We start from the raw sequence: 12,942 nt of genomic DNA on the forward strand, positions 1-12,942 counted from the left end.
CTTCCTTCCTTCCTTCCTTCCTTCCTTTCTTTCTCTCTCTTTTTCTTTTTCTCATTCCTTCTTTCTTTCTTTCCTTTTTTTTTGACAGAGTTTCACTCACGTTGCCCAGGCTGGAGTGCAGTGGCACAATCTCAGCTCACCGCAACCTCCGCCTGCTGGGTTCAAGCGATCCTCCTGCCTCAGCCTCCTGAGTAGCAGGGATTACAGGCATATACCACTGTGCCCACCTAATTTTTTGTATTTTTAGTAGAGATGGGGTTTCTCCATGTTGGTCAGGCTGGTCTTGAACTCCCAACCTCAGGTGATCCACCCACCTTGGCCTCCCAAAGTGCTGGGATTACAGGTGTGAGCCACCGCACCTGGCCTGGTCCTCATTTCACAATGTCAAGTACGAATATGAAGTGAAGAGGAAATATGAAATAAAGAGGCAGTCATTGGAATGTTAAAAGGATAAAGTTTCATCAAATAGCATGACTGATTTTGAGGTGTGTTAAGCTGCACAATATTGGATTAAAGTAAAGTTTGTAGGGCATGAAAAGTTATATAAAATAGTTTCAACGTTACTAGTGATGGACACAATGGTATTTCTGATTTTCAAAACTCATAGGGGAAAAAAATCCTCTTTCCATTGTTATGCATCAGAAGGAACACAAAATAGGTTGGTTGGCAAAAACATTTATTAGCCAGCTCAAAGGCTCACCAGATGTTTTACCTTCCTATTTCCTGATACATTTATTAATTAGAAGCTTACTTAAGGAAAATTGTTATCCAATATTTTTTATCAGTGTGGACTCATGGATATATACATTGTTCTTTGGGTTGTAATCCAGTACTATCATACTGTTGCTCAAAGTGTTGCAGCTTTGGCCTTTGAGAGCTCTTGGAAAATTGGTTCCTGTTTCCTTTTGACATTCCTCTCCCTATGTGTTTTTTGTTTGTTTGGCCTTATTTTTTTTTTCAGCACTTCCTTACTCTCCAGTGCTCCGATATGCTGCAAGCTCATCTTTTATTTTTCCTGCCCAGCCCTAGAATCAGTGATTTTTTTCCCCAAGAAACCATTGTTCCCTGTACTGAAAAATGGTTTTAGAAACCAAGATCTGGACACAAGATGTGCTCATTGCTACTGCTACTAGGTTATCACTGTGTAGGCCCCCTCAGTGGACACAGCTAGGAAATGTTTGTGTACACAGATACCTATACATCTATACCTATAGTTTAGTGAAATAAACGAGTTTATACTGGTATCTCCAACTGTCATTCAGCACCACAGGATTCATTCTAGCCTCACCTTACCCCTTGCTTATTTGTAACTTTTCTGTTGCTGAGAAACCTGTCTCCTATTATCTAAGATTTATTTGCTTATTTGTTAAACTCTACTATATGTGTAAACTAGTTACATAACATAGTTACATAATTGCTAACCTGTCCCTTTATGAGAAACAAAGTAACCAATTAGAATACAGCATTTGCTTTTTTGTCTTTAGCTTTGCAGTGTTCAGTTGAGACATTGTTTTCGAAAGTTAAATCATCTTCTCAATTTATATATAGGTATATACGCATATGTGTATATATATTCCCTTCTTTAAAAGTTAACCCATCATTATTGGCATCTAGAGAATCTACATACAAAGTACAAGCAAACAAGACAATGCTAAATTCACTTAAATCATGAAGTAATTGGGCTAGGCTCCTCATACAATTCTAATGATAGTTACACAGATGGACTACTGAAGAACAAATACTTTTTATTCTTTTGATTGTTATCTATGACTTTATACAAGATATATATTTTTTAATTTCTCCACAGAAAGCATCAGAAGATGAGTATTTAAATGTAGCCATCTTAACCAGCAATCAGTACTACCACAAGGAATATTTCAGGGGTGGCAACAACGCTGCAATAATCCTGCAGCATGGGTCGATTTGTTTTCAAAACCTAGAGGTGTACAAAGTCAAAGGTGAAGAAAATGTGCTTTCACTGTTAAGAAAATATTATGCTATACAGTAATTACAACTGTGAGGGAATATATGCAATAAAAATAATTGTTTGGGAGGAAATGTGGATGATTTTTTTTTTCTGTTTTCCAAATGAATGCCTTAGGACATAATACTTTTTGAGTGAGATCTTTGTGAGGATGTAATTCTGTATCTGAATTGTGATGGTTCCATGAGTTTACACGTGACAAAATGACATAGAACAATGTAATATTGGCACACACAGCTCATTGTCAATTTTCTAGTTTTGTTTTGTGCTATAGTGACTTCCACTTGGGGGAATTTGGGTGAAGGCTACATGGAATCTCTCTGCACTATTTTTTTTTTTGAATATATAATTCAGAGTAAAAAGCTTTAAAAAGTAATAGTATTTTACATCCTCAAATTAAACAGATGTATAAATATATACATATATAGTTTATGTATGTTAAACCTAGTTGCCTTTTTTAATGAGTTTTTTTTTCTGTATTAAACTATCCTTCAGAAAGTTTGAAGCAAATGTACCATGTATAATAGGATATTTAAAATTTCATTTTCATTGGCTGAGTAATTTCACTGGAAATGTATCTTAAGGAAATACTCTGCCCTTTCATAACTTCTGCCTTCCTAATAATTTCTACAAAGATATTCAAAAAACCATTTTGCCAAATAAATGGTCTATAAATTTCTTAACACATCGTGCAGTGCCAATCTTAATGGTTGGCCACTCCTTCTTTCCAAACACCTTCCCTGAATCACAGTGTGATGCTTAATTTTTGCGTCAACTTGACTGGGCTACAGAGCACCCAGATATTTGATTAAACAGTATTCTGAGTGTTTCTGTTAAAGTGTTTTGGGATGAAATTAACACTTAAATGGGAATACCAAGTAAAGCAGGTTTATCTCCCTAATGTGAGTGGGCCTTATCCAATCAGCTGAAGGCCTAAAGAGAATAAGAGGGCTGACCCTCCCCTGAGGAAGAGAATTCTTCCTGCTTGGTTGCTTGTGAATTTCACCTTTCCCCCTTGCCTTCAGCTCTTTCTCAAGCCTACCAGCCCTTACACAGGAACTGCACAATTGGCTCTCTTGAGTCTCCAGCAATGATCCCCAAATCTGTATCTCAAACCTGGAGTTCTCTACTCAACTCCAAACTCATGTCTCTTTGTACTTACCTGTTATCTCCCCTTGGATGCTGAAGAGGCATCTCAACCTTAGCATGGACAAACTGCACTTTCAGCTCCCTCCCCCAGATTTATTCTTCAGTTTTCCTTATCTCAATGAATAATGACACTATCCACCCAGTTGCTCATGCCAAAACTCAGGTGGTCTTTCACTATTCCTTTCTTTCCCTTTTGTCCAACACATCCAATCAACCAGCGAGCTCCTTCAACTCAATTTCCACAATACAGTCAGAATAATCTATCAGTATTACCCCACTTTAAACCACCACTTCCTCTAGCCACTTCAGAAACCTACTGTGTTTAATCTTATCCCCCTAAAAATCTATTCTTTGTGCTTTAGGCAAATGCAGACTTTAGAAAACATAACCAGTATCACTTGGCCAGGCGCAGTGGCTCATGCCTGTAATCCCAACATTTTGGGAGGCCAAGGTGGGTGGATCACTTGAGGTCAGGAGTTTAAGACCAGCCTGGCCAACATGAAGAAACCCCGACTCTACAAAAAAATACAAAAATTAGGGCCAGGCATGTGGCTCATGCCTGTAATCCCAGCAATTTGGGAGGCCAAGGGGGGTGGATCACAAGGTCACGAGATCAAGACAATCTTGGCTAACACAGTGAAACCTGTCTCTACTAAAAAAACAAAAAATTAGCTGGGCATGGTGGCACACACCTGTAGTCCCAGCTACTCAGGAGGCTGAGGCAGGAGAATCGCTTGAACCCGGAGGCAGAGGTTGCAGTGAGCCGAGATCGTGCCACTGCACTCCAGCCTGGGTGACAGAGTGAGACACTATCTCAAAAAAAAAAAAAAAAAAAAATAGAAAAATTAGCCGGGTGTGGCGGTCGCCCCGTAGTCCCAGCTACTCAGGAGGCTGAGTCAGGAGAATTGCTTGAACCCGGAGGCAGAGGTTGCAGTGAAACAAGATCACGCTGCTGTACTCCAGCCTGGGCAACAGAGTGAGACCCAGTCAAAAAAGAAAGAGAGAAAGAGAGAAAGAGAGAGAGAAAGAAAGAAAGAAAGAAAGAGAAAGAAAGAAAAGAAAAGAAGAAAACATAACCAGTATCACATAACTTCCTATATGAAAAGTCTTCAAGGGCTTATCATTGAAGAATAGAATCCAAACTCTTTACACAGCCCATAAACCCATATATGATCAGATACTTTGATTTCCCATGTTTGTTCTTATCTTGAGACTTTTGTTATAGCTGTTCCTCTGCCTGGGATACTTCCCCTATGTCCATCTTCACATGGCTTGAGTTATTGTCACTAAGGTCTCAGTTTAAATATTACCTTTGGGAGGCTTCCCAATCTGAAGAAATACTGTAGCGCCTTAATGGCATGGTGCGTTACCTGGTATTTTATCTTTCCTCTCTAGAATAAATGAGGGATAGTAGGTACTATAGCCATCAGACAGCATAGCATTAAAAGAATGTAGGAACTTTTGAGTGGGAATAAAATTGGTCCTTTCATAATCTTTATTTTTATCAAGTTGAATGATTTCTTAATTTTCACTTATTCATCCATTCGTTCAAAAAATATTAATCGGCCAGGCATGGTGGCTCACGCCTGTAATCCCAGCACTTTGGGAGGCCGAGGTGGGTGGATCACCTGAGGTCAGGAGTTCAAGACCAGCATGGCCAACATGATGAAACCCTGTCTCTACTAAAAATACAAAAATTAGTTGGGCGTGGTGGTGGGCACCTGTAATCCCAACTACTCGGGAGGCTGAGGTGAGAGAATAGCTTGAACCCGGGAGGAGGTTGCAGTGAGCCAAGATTGCACCATTGCACTCCAGCCTGGGCAATAACTCCATCTAAAAAAAAAAAAAAAAAAACACTATACATATATATATATATGTATAAAATGAGTATTAAATATTTCCAATGTGCTAGTCATTGTTCTAGGTGTTGGACATATAGCAGTGAACAAGACAGACATTCTATCAATAGAAACGAACAATTCACAAATTTAAAAAATCACACTTTGAAAAGTGCCATAGTGAAAATAAAAACAGTGATATGGTTGAGAGTAGCTGGAAGGCTACCTGTACAGGCAGCAGAGCACAGTAATTAAATAAAGGCACTTATAAGCTACTTTCTTGTTGTATATTGAGATTTTTACACAACTTTGCTGGGATTCAGTTTTCTTGCTATAAGATGGGAATGATAATAGAATCTCTCTCATTGGGTTCTTGTGAGAATATTTTGAGTTTTGTATGTCAAGGGTTAGAAAGTGCCTGGCATATAGAAATATATTTTGGTTTTGTTTTAGGTTTGTTGTTGTTTTTAGGCAGGGTCTCACTCTGTCACCTAGTCTGGAGTGCAGTGGCAGCCATGGCTCACTCTGATGTCTGCCTCCTGGGATCAAGCAATCCTCCCACCTCAGCCTCCCAAGTAGCTGGGACTACAGATGTGCACCACCACGCCCAGCTAATTTTTGTATTTTTGTGGGTAGAGACAGGGTTTCACCATGTTGCCCAGTCTAGTCTTCAGCTTGTGGGCTTGAGTGATCCACCTGCCTCGGCCTCCCAAAGTGCTAGGATTACAGGTGTGAGCCACCACACCCAGCCTCTAGTCTTTGTTTTGTTTTTATTACCTTAAACTGAGGGCTCAGATAAAGCTTCTCAGAGAAAGAAATATGTAGGCTGGAATCTAAAGCATGTGAAGAATCCTGTCTTGTAAAGATGGGGGATTGTGAAGAGCATTCCAGACAAAAGAAACTGCTGGTAGAGGTTGGGCATGGTGGCTCACTCCTGTAATCCCAGCACTTCGGGAGGCCAAGGCGGGTGGTTAACCTGAGGTCAGGAGTTTGAGACCAGCCTGGCCAACATGGTGAAACCCTGTCTCTACTAAAAATACAAAAAAATTAGCCAGGCATGGTGGTGGGCACCTATAATCCCAGCTACTCGGGAGGCTGAGGCAGGAGAATCGCTTCAACCCTTGGGGCAGAGGTTGCAATGAGCTGAGATCGCCATTTTACTCCAGCCTGGGGGAAAGAACAAAACTCCATCTTGGGGAAAAAAAAAAGTGGCTGGGTGCGGTAGCTCATGCCTGTAATCCTAGCACTTTGGGAGGCCGAGGCGGGCGGATCACCTGAAGTCAGGAGTTCGAGACCAGCCTGACCAACATGGAGAAATCCGTATCTACTAAAAATACAAAAAATTAGCCAGGCGTGGTGGTGCATGCCTGTAATCCCAGCTACTCAGGAGGCTAAGGCAGAAGAATCGCTTGAACCTGGGAGGCGGGGGTTGCGGTGAGCCGAGATTGTGCCATTGCACTCCAGCCTGGGCAACAAGAGTGAGACCATCTCGAAAGAAAGAAAGAGAGAGAGAGAGGGAGGGAGGGACGGAGGGGGAGAGAGAGAGAGAGAGAGAAAAGAAAAGAAAAGAAAAGAAAAGAAAAGAAAAGAAAAGAAAAGAAAAGAAGAAACAGCTGGTACAAAGACTCAGGTGGGACCCAGCACAGGACATATCAATGGCTGAAGTAGGCTGGCATAAGGTGAGTGATCATGTGAAACCTTATGAACCATGAGCAGGGATTTGGATTTTATTTTAGTGCACTGGGAAGGCAATGGAGAGTATTAAGTGTGAGAGTTGACCCTGTCTTACTAAGTTCTTTAAAAAGGATTACTCGGCTTTCCATGTGGAGCGTGGATTTTTAGGAAGGCAAGGGTAAAAGCAGAGAAACCTATTCGAGTAGGAGCTATTTCGGAAGTTAAAGCAAGACACGCCATGTCCAGGATGGAAGTGGAGATGGATCAATTTTTTGGTCATACTTGATTTTTAAATCTTCCTATTCTGTTATTATGCTTTTGTGTTCCATTTTACAGATACTTAAAATTGTAATATATATTCCAGTCTAATATTCCAGTCTGTTTCTACCGAGGTCTTTGAAGCAGAAATTAATTTTTCTTTCATAGTTTGTTTTAAAAATTGTTTTCTAATGGTTCCCTATTTTTTTTTAATGTTCAAGGCCTTTGGAGTATTTTTCAAGTTTCTATGCAATTATTCAACTATATTGGCCAACCATGGTGGCTCATGCCTGTAATCCTCACACTTTGGGAGGCCAAAGTGGGAGGATCACTTAAGGCCAAGAGTTCAAGACCAGCCTGGACAAGGTAGCAAGACTCTGTCTCTACAAAAAGTAAAAATTTTTAAAAATTTAAAAATTAGTTTGGCACAGTCATATATGTGTGTGTATATATATATGTATGTATATGTGTATATATGTATATATGTGTATATATGTATATATGTGTATAAATATATACACACACAAATATATATATATAGTATAGTATATAGAAAACTAACTATGTATGTGTATATACATACATATTGTGTATACATAGGATATATATGTACATCCCTTTGAGTTTTGAAAAACCTTATACAGCCATGTTTCCTCTTGCTTTCTTTAAACTTGGAGTTGTTTCTAGATTCTTAGTTCTTGAAGTAGTATTTACTATGCCACTACTGTTTTGTAAGTGCTGCCTAGTAGGCTGTAAAAGCTGATAACAGCCCTTCTTGTTCAAATATTCTTTTATATTTAAATCCATTTATTTTGCCATGTGAATTTTTATAAATTCCCTTTATACTATATTTAGCATTCTCTGTATTTAACTGGAGTTGTGTTGGTGTAAAAATCTTATACACATTCATGCAATTTCATATTACATAGGGAGGACAAATATATAAAATATTTAGTCTCAAGCTTCAGACTTGTTTCTTTTGCACCCAGTCATCCACTGTGTATTTATTTTCTGTCTCCTTTCACACCTACAAACTCACTCTATTCAACAATATGCTATAGCCCTCTATGTAGTCAATTCATTTCTTAAAAGACTTCTCATAATAAACCTAAAAGCTAACACCGAAATGATGCTATTGTAGCAGGGACTATTCTAAGCATTATAGATTTTAAACTCATCTAATCCTTCTAATACTATGCAGTAGGTACTATTATTTCCCCACTTTATAGATAGATGAACTCAGGCACAGAGAGGTTAAATAACTCCCCAAGTTCCCACAGCTACGAAGTGCTGGAAGCCAGGATTATCCCCTAAGCAGCCTGTTCTTCAAGCCACTTTCTGAAGCATTGTCCAATATCGTTTATAATCAAACAAATAAATGTGTACTGCATCTTTTGTTTTAAGTCTTTTAATTTTTGTGGCTGTTATACATTGGATCTCTTATTTTTCAGCTGGCATGACTGACTATCCAAGGATCCTATATAAAGATTATCTCTTTTTCTTGCCATTAACTTATTTGTATACCTTCAGAACTTTTTAAAAGCTGATTATTTTGAATTTTCTAAGCATTTCAATTGTGTCACCTGCAAATAATGATGCTTTTCTTTCCTATAAAATTACATTAGCATGACATTCCCAAGGCAGTGTTTAGTAATTATATTAGTAAGAGTTAATTTTGTGGCCAGGCATGGTGGCTCATGCCTGTAATCCCAGCACTTTGGGAGGCCGAAGTGGGTGGATCACCTGAGGTCAGGAGTTCAAGACCAGCCTGGCCAACATGGCAAAACCCCATCTCTATAAATATGCAAAAATTAGCCAGATGTAGTGGCGGGCACCTGTAATCCCAGCTACTCGGAAGCCTGAGGCAGGGAGAATTGCTTGAACCCTGGAGGCGGAGGTTGCAGTGAGCCGAGGTCACACCACTGCACTCCAGCCTGGGCAACAGAGCAAGATTCCATCTCAAAAAAATAAAAAATAAATAAAAAGTTAATTCTCAGTCCTGCAATTAAAACGTGTTTAGAGTTTCATTAGTAGATTAAATTTTTAAAACATAGTTGACTATATGCATCCTATTGCTGATAGAGCAAACATTTCCTTAATAATTTTAGACAGAACTGAGATATTCCCCCTTAAGCTTAAATTATATGAGTAACTGCTTTGGTGGAAAGAGCTTGAAAACATGACAATGAATTTAATTCAGCTAAATTGGATTTGTAAGTATGGGAAAACTGAGTGTGGTTTACAGATTGTAGGGAAAGGAAAAGAGCCTTAGACGAAACAATATTTATGAGGCAATCGTTTAGGGCACTAGTTCTCAAACTTGGCTGCACAGCGGAATCACGAGGTAAGATTTACAAAAGACACTGATGCCTGGGCCCCATTCCCAGGTAATGTCACATAATTTTTCAGGGGTGCAACATAGATACTGGGAAATTTTTAAGACCCCCAGTAATTCTAATGTATGACCAAATTGTATAACCACTTATTTAGGGGAGACTTTAAACCTATTTATCATATTATGCAAACTCTGGTTAATAGGTTTGTGTAGCCCACTAATAAAATACACCAGCATGTACACCAGTGTTCAAAGAAACATTATTCACAATAGCCAAAAGGAGGAAACAACCCAAATGTCCATCAACAGATGAATGGATAAACAAAATGTGGTCAGTACATACAATGGAATATAATTCAGCCTTAAAAAGTAAGAAAATTTTGACACATGTTACAACATGGATAAACCTTGAAAACATCATGCTGAGTGAAATGGACCAGACATAAAAGGACAAATACTATATGGTTCCACTTATATAAGTTACCTAGAATAGTCAAATTCATAGAGACAGAAAGTAGAAATAGTGACTCCCAGGGCTGGGGGGAGCAGGAAATGCGGAGTTATTATTTAACAGGCACAGAGTTCCAGTTTGGGATAATGAAAAAGTTCTGAAAATGGAAGTGATGGTGGTTGGACAACATTGTGTCTATTTAATTCCATGGAGATGTACACTTGAAAATGGTTAAAAAGATAAATTTTGTGTTATGTATATTTTACGACAAGAAAAAAAAATTTAATGGAAGTGGGTAGGCTATGAACGTCCTTTCCCAACTAGTTAACATTAACTAGAGTGCTAAGGATTATAATACAAGGCATTGTAGTAATTGCTTTAATGGAATTTGTTTAGTGGTTATTTTTTCCTCTTACCATCTCCAAGGAAAGCAGGACTTAACATTTTGCTAACAATTCTTACCCATTATAAAACTTTCACATGTGTGCAGACAGGTAGAGGCACAAAGCTGAACTCTGCAATGCACTGCTGTACTGCTGTGAGGGTTATTGTGTGTGGAACCTTTTGAAACAGAGATTAGAGGTAGTCTCTTTCACCTCCACACCTTAGATATGCTCCTGCCTGGACTGTACATGTAGACATCAAGCAAAACTGAGACATCAAAGTCATTTTTTTATTAAATGAGACATATATCAAAGAAATATGATTTGTATCTGACTTGATGATGTTTCTCGTGTTCCAAAGGTGAATTGAACTGGAACACCTCTCTTTGGTATCAACGTTCATGAGAAAAATGAGGCCATTTATAAGTGGTCTTGAGTAGTAAAAAGTAAGGGATCACAGTGTTGAAGAAAGGCCTTGATTTACTGTAGTCCTAGTGTTCTGCTTTAGCAGAAGACAGGTGAGCTTTCTAGGCTTGGTTTCCATATGCAAAACAATTATACCATAAATTCATGTACGAATGTAGCAAATTAATATTCAGAATGTCTAAAGTCTGAAAGATGTAGCATCCGAGAGATCTCCCACATACGTGTCTGTGGCAAGCAGAAAACTCTAGAGCTGCACCATCTAGAATGTGTTCTGGAAATGTGGCCAGTTCTGCTGAATGTATTAATTTCTTATGGCTGCTATAACAAATTACAACAAACCTGGTGGCTTAAAGCAACATACATTTATTGTTTTACAGTTCTGGAGGCCAGAAGTTTAAAATCAGTTTTGCTAGGCCATCATCAAGGTGACAGCAGGGTCACACTCCCTCTGGAGGCTCTAGGGGACAATCTCTTTTTTTTTTTTTTTTTTTTTTTTTTTTACCTTTTCCAGATTCTAGAGTTGCATTTTATGCACTCCTTTTGTTTTGTTTTCAACCTAGTCTTGCAGAAGCATGCATTCCTTGACTGGAGGCCCCTTACTCCAGCTCTGTCTTCAAAGCCTGCAGGATGGCCTCTTGCTTCAGTTGTCACATTGCCTTCTTTTGGCCTGTAGTAAAATCTCCTCCTGTGTCCTTCATGTAACGACACCTGCAATTACATTTAGGGCCCACCCAAACCCAGGATAATTTCCCCATCTCAAGATCCTTAGTTTAATTACATCTGCAATGTCCCTTCTGCCATATGAAGTAATAATCACAGGTTCCTAGGATTAGGATGTGGACATATTTGGAGGCCATTAGTCAGCCTTTCATATCAAAGAACTAAATTTTTAATTTAACTTTATTTTATTGTAATTAGCCATAGGGCTAGGAGCTACCACATTAAACAGTACAAATATAGAACATTTCCCTCCTCACAGAAAGTCTATTGACAGCAGTGTTCTAGAAGACATCTAGAAGCCAGTACCAGATGCTTCATTTTATTGCTATCTTTGGTTTGTTTTTGAGCTGCTCATTAAAAATATCTATAAGATCTAATTTTTTAGAAATTCAGAGAATACCTTTCCATAGAAGGCCAAGGAAAAACAGTAGTGATCTTTCAACCATTGAGCAAAGATTTAATGAGTATTTATGACGAAACAGGCACTGAGCTGTAAAAGAAATGTACAATCTACAATGTAATTGGTAAACATTAAGATAGCAGGAAGCACTGGTACCGTGAGATAAGAGATCTAGCCTGATGAGGTCAGGGAAGGAATTCTGGAGGATATAAAACCTATGTTAAGATGTGGCCAAGCTAAGAAGGCTTAACAAAATAAATAAATAATACACAGGCAGAGGGAAAAAGATAAGAAAGATATCACTCATAGGACAGGAAGAAGTATGCACAGAGGAAAGCAGTGGGGAGAGAGCTTTAGGAGTAGTCCTATATGACTGAAGAATATGCGGGGTCAGAAAGGGGAAGGTAGAAAAGAAGGCAAGGGCCAACTCTTGATGGGCCTAGTATGTCATAATTAGGTGTTTGGACTTTATCCTAAGTGTCATTTAGGTTTGAATGCAAATAACAGAGGCCCTAATAGTAGTCATTTAAATAAGAAAATATTCATTTTTGTTCAGACCAGTGCTGATGTGGAGACTGTGCTTCACAGCACCCTCAGGGTCTCACGTTCCTTCCACTTCATCCCTAGTGTGTATGTTTCTCAGCCATCCCAAGTGTGAGAGTTTTTCAGCCATCCTAGTGTGTGAGTTTCTCAGCATCGCTAGTGTGTTAGTTTTCTTCTTTTTATTTATTTTATTTTTTGAGGCAGAGTTTTGCTCTTGTTGTCGAGGCTGGAGTGCAATGGCATGATCTCGGCTACTGCAACCTCCGCCTCCCAGGTTCAAGCTGTTCTTCTGCCTCAGCCTCCTGAGTAGCTGGGATTACAGACATGTGCCACCACACCCAGCTAATTTTTCGTATTTTTAGTAGAGATGGAGTTTCACCATGTTGGTCAGGCTGGTCTCGAACTCCTGACATCAGGTGATCCACCCGCCTCAGCCTCCCAAAGTGCTGGGATTACAGGTGTGAGCCACCACGCCCGGCCCTTAGTGTGTTAGTTTTCTAAGGCTGGTATACAATGTACTACAAACTGGTGTCTTCAACAACAGAAATGTATCTTCTCACAGTCCTAGGGGCTAGAATTCTGAGATCAGCTATTGATGGGGTTGGTTCCTCCTAGGGCTGTGAGCACCAATCTGTTCCCTGACTCCCCTCTAGTTTCCGGGGGTTTGCTATGAACCTTTGGCATTCCTTGGCTTGCGGAAGTACCTCTGTCTTCATTTTCATGTTCATATCACATTCTTCCTGTGTTTATCTCTCTGTGTCCACATTTCCCATTTTTATAA

Source organism: Nomascus leucogenys, chromosome 9 (assembly GCF_006542625.1).
Source record: "Nomascus leucogenys isolate Asia chromosome 9, Asia_NLE_v1, whole genome shotgun sequence".
Lineage (NCBI taxonomy): Eukaryota > Metazoa > Chordata > Mammalia > Primates > Hylobatidae > Nomascus > Nomascus leucogenys.